Consider the following 5,280-nt stretch of genomic DNA (forward strand, 5'->3'; position numbering starts at 1 on the left):
TGCTACCCTGTTCTAGCAGTGTTTGGTTTACCCGGTAAGTAGTAGTAATACATGTCAAACAGCTATTGGTCATCTGGCAGGACATTACTTTTATTTATAAAGTATGTTGAGAAGTTTCACCGCAATCTATCCGCTATACAAGCTGCTCAATAAGCGTCGTATTCTTACCTGTCTACATGGCCGGTGAGAAGACATTCTGTTGAACATGTGCGGGTGTCGCCTCATGTCCGCTACAAAGAGAACGGAGGGATGACATCTCGGAAATCAGCAATTGTGTTTCGTTAGTAAGTAATGCATTTTTCATCGTTCGCGTCAGAGAATCAAAGTGTACTGCAGCACAAAAAGAGGCTATTCGGCCTGCCTTGCCGACCTGATCTTCTGTTGTCTTATCTACAAGCACCCGAAAAAATATCCCTCTGATTATTGACCTTATCCAAACTTATCTTATATGTAACAATAGATCCCTGATCTTTCTCTCCACAAGCAACAGTTTCCACTCTCGCAACACTCTCTGAGTAAATAACTTCTCTTAGATTACCCCCGAAACATTTCAACTTTCACGCTAATCCTATGATCGCTTAAAGTAGCTTCACACAACCTGAAGGGAAAAGGCTGGAGTGCATTTACACGAAATATACCCCTAACGCATGCAACGATTTCTCATTCCCGTCGGTATCCTTGCAAAGATTCTGAACTCTGTCAGGGATTTTGATATAATTCCCGTACTAAGGTGAGTAGAAATGTAAACGATACCACGAATTCGGCTTCAATTCTGTATTGTGCAACTTCAACTCAATAACTCAATTTCCTGATCAGTGACGGCCGATGTGCAAAAATCTCTCTCTGCCACCCAATGTATGTATTGTTTCACTTTAAATGAATGATGGATCTGTATTTACAGCTCCTTTTCTTTTGTACGGAAAACCTCACAACCCACCATCATGCTTGCAATTGTAAGCTCGTTTGTCCTCCTGAAGGGCAACACATTATCCAGGCTTCCAGTAAATTGCACCTGCTGTTTTCCAGCCCGTTTCCAGCTGGGGAAGATCACAGTGCAGTGCAGTCCCGTCTAATGAACATATTTCAAACACAAGTTGTAAGATTCACCTGTCTTCCTCCTTTGGTGACGTCTTTTTCTGCTTTTTTTTTTTCTTTTCCAGCTAATTTGTTAACAATTATTATTCTGTCCCGGGGAAAATGCGGTCTTTCCAAATGCATATCCGCCTACATGACGATGATGGCTGTGTCAGATTTACTGGTCATTCTCATCAATGTCCTTGTCTATGAGATTTTAATATTCCGCCTGTCAAATTCATTTCTGCATTATACGGAAGTACTGAAAGCCACGATCTACGTTCTGGCGGTCACTCTGGAACTATCACAGTGGTACACAGTGGCCTTCACCTGTGATCGATATGTTGCCATGTGTTGTCAGAAGTTGAAAACAAAATTCTGCAGAGTGAAGACAGCCAGAATCCTAGCAGCAGTAATACTGGCGGGGCTTTGTTTGGAGAATATACCCTTTTTATTTGCATTTCAGCCTCAGCATATAATTGGAAATATTTCATGGGGTATTCGCCCGAAATTGGACGTCTTCAACTCTCCAAACTTTGTCGCGCTCAGCAGATTCAAATCCTTTCAAAACCTGTTGTGCGCATTTGGTTTAGTATTTCTATTTAATGGGATGACGGCCAGGCATATCTTGGTGGCCAGCAAATCCCGAAGGGGCTTCCGAACCTGTAAGAGTAAGACTGAACGTGACACGGAAATGGAGAACAGAAGAAAAGGCATCATATTACTGTTCTGTGTATCGGGCAGCTTCATGCTATTTTGGCTGCCGTGTTCAGTGACCAATTTTATCGCCAGTCTAACCATGTATTCTGATCGCGACTATTACTCTGCCCGATATATCGCTGCTCAAACCGGGACTCTGCTCACGAACATGAGTTCCTGTACAAACACGTGTATTTATGCAGCGACCCAAACTAACTTCAGGGCAGAGTTGAAGACGTTGATACTGTCTCCTTGGACGTTTTTGCGGGCATTGAGCAAGGCAAATGGAAGATCAGCTAAGGTTCTCTCCCCCAATTAGAATTCAGTTCCAGCTCGCACACGTCTTACAACAGGCAACATTTTGTAAAAGATCTGCGCTTTTAGTTTGAAAATAAGATAAAAATTCTCATTTAAAACATCCCGATGCTGGTAACTGAAAGTGTCTCATTTGTACCTGACAAGAATTAGCTCAACGTAGAAATAAAATGTATGAATGCGTGGAATGGGCCGGATGGAACACAATCAGGAATTAGGACAAGCGTCACTTCAATACTAAAGTAACGAAACTATCTGTACCCTGCATTGGATCACTGTAAAGCAGCAGAGAGCTACGGTTAATAACATTCTCATTCCATATTTCCCGAACTGCCAAGCTGTATCATCTGAAACAGCGAAAAAGATGGGCAAAATCTTTTCGAATACCGCACAACCGCCTCCAAAAGCCCCAGCAGGATTTGAGAATAGAAAATATTCTTTCCCAGTAATTAGTAGAAGAATACAAATTTAGGAAATAAATTACCTGTTTTATTTTAGCTTACGTTGTGTTGTTGTATTTGCTTCTTGATCGGCAGTACCACTTAGCTGTATCAAAACCTACTCAATTGACCACTCCACCCATTGCCTGTAGAAGACAATCTTCCATTCTCGATCCTCTACACATTATATTCCAGATTACCCGCAATATGCCAGTTTATGGAAATTAGCCCTTACAGAAGTCAGAGATTTACACCTAAATATTTGAGTATCTTCTGTGAAAACTAATGAATAAGCACACGATGCATTACTCCTCACATTGATATTCTTAAATCATGTACAGATTACGCACACTCACTTTTCAATTAAATCTGAATGTGGTTGATATTTTAGGGAGGCGATACTATCACCAACTCTCCACAGTTCTCCCAGGAATCCCATCCATCCCCATATTGCCGAGATTGCGTGAAAACACATTTATTCAGGTTATTAACACGGAACATGAGATGATTCTCAGCTGGTCTAAAGGCTACTGAAACAAAGCAATCTTGCATTTCTCTTCCACAAGCTTCAATGTCGTTCAAACCTGTCGAAGTGTCTGCCTGATTTATTTACAGCTCATTGTCATGAAGGATTGAACGTGCCGGACCGCGTGCCTTCCTAAGTCACTCCCATTTGCTGTGTTTAGACAACAACCATTCCAAAGCTTTCGTAACATGATCTCGTCCAAATTCCAAAGAGACATTCCAATTATATCAGCCTCAACTATTTCTACTGTCATCTCGTTCCATGTGCCCACCACACTGAACATTGTGTTACTCAGGAAGCCCTTCAAAACTTCCCTTCTCTCATAAAAATATAGCCACTAGTTCTAGAATCCACTCGGTTGGAGAAATGCTGACTGTCTACACTATCTACTCCATGTTGTTTATATAAATCTTTATATATTCACCCTTCAGCCTCTACCCCAGAGCAAAAAAAAAGTTCCACATTATCCATACTTCCCGTTTACTTCAAACTCCAAGTTCCTATTACATTATTGTGAATCTATTCGGCGTCGTTTCGAAGCTTAACCATTACGTAAGCAGTTCCCAGTAAAATTCACTCTTCTGCGCAAGTTAACGGACGCACTCTTTTTGATCATCCGTCGAAGGGGCAGGTGTAAAAGTATGAACTATTTTTCCGTATCAGTTCGGTTGATGTTAATGATACAGTGAGCTTGTTGCTGCAGATGTGAATATTGAGAGAGTCGCAGAATGACCTTCCGGGTCACGCTGCATCGTCGGATTAACTATATCCCAGCTGTTCCTGATATCTACACTTACAGGGGATTATCAGCAGGTGGGGTGCGGCTAGCTCCTCGTCCAGTGACTTCACTTATGATCCCAACAACGATCGCTGACACTTCTGTTAATAATGTTAGTAAGTAGATTCACTGCACTGACGCTCGAACTCTCGAATCTCTCTTTCCTGCGGGACCACACAGTCCTAAACGACCTTTGATATTATGAAGTTGTTCCGGGATAGTAGGCAAACCAAGGATAATTGTAAGCTGTTCCAGGATTGGATTATTTTAAACTAATTGTGTTAATTAGTTCTGGTAGTTCCGTTGTTCTTCGTTGTTTTAATGTAGAAGTTAAACAAAGGCATATGTTTGTATAAATAAACGGGTGGACCCAGACCTCGTAGAGTGTTGTCTATATTCCACCGACTGTGAATAAACCACGAGGTGCAACTATGCAGTGCCAGTCAGCTTTGCCATGGGAGCCGTCAGGATTGGGTTCACAATTAGGCCGGTAGACTTTTGCGAACGGCAAACGCTGGGCAGTCAGTTTGCTTTCCACCTGGCCGGTGACAGAATGAAATGAACGATCGGGTACAAGAGAAGTGCGTTTCTCCCATAGAGTGGTATCGACACAGAGTGATCTATCACTCCAGGTGTGGAAAATGGAAGGTATTTCACTCTGTGGACGGGGAGAAAAGCGTGATGATGATTGAGAATTGATGAAGTATGATGTTCAGGTTCATCTTGCACAGGATACATTGTGACGCGTGGAACAAGGGGTGTCTGTGGGTCACATTAGTTTTCCCGTGTTCCTCGTACTAGCGCTAGGTAAAGAGTCGGGTACTTTTGCGATATCTGAGCATGGTCATTATTGAAGCGCACGTGGAACAGTGTGGATTCAACCATATGGTTTGAGGGCCGGCAGATGCCAACCTTCCGTAGATAGTTGCTCATCAGTTACCAAAATTGCCTCCTCACCACACACCAACCACGGGCGTATCTACAGAAAATATCGCCTATGGCAAGCACCGAAATTGCGTCCCTCTCCAAACACCTGACACCCACCTTTTAGTTAACTTTATCATAATATCAGCTCAAAAATGCAAGTTAGGATCGTTAATCTTATAATTAACAAATGATAGTACTACATGAAAATTATAACTGCATCTTCCTCGCTTTCATTGATGCAAATACGTCTATGATGTGATCAAAGACATTTTTTTCAGCTTCTTCTCCTTCTACACTCAGCAGAGCAAGATCACAGAGTCTGCCTTGACCCACGGAGGCTCACAGTGTTAGTTTTAACTTGCTGAATGATCTCACAGATGGCGGTGAAATCTGCGATGGTTAACATTATCTGAATAGCAATAGAAAAATTGGGGAAGACGCTCTCATCTACAAACTGAAACAATAAATTCAAGAACCTCTTCTGGTCGACCCGCCTTGATAGCAACATTCTGTAATCCAAA

Source organism: Hemitrygon akajei, unplaced genomic scaffold, assembly GCF_048418815.1.
Source record: "Hemitrygon akajei unplaced genomic scaffold, sHemAka1.3 Scf000143, whole genome shotgun sequence".
Taxonomy (NCBI): Eukaryota; Metazoa; Chordata; class Chondrichthyes; order Myliobatiformes; family Dasyatidae; genus Hemitrygon; species Hemitrygon akajei.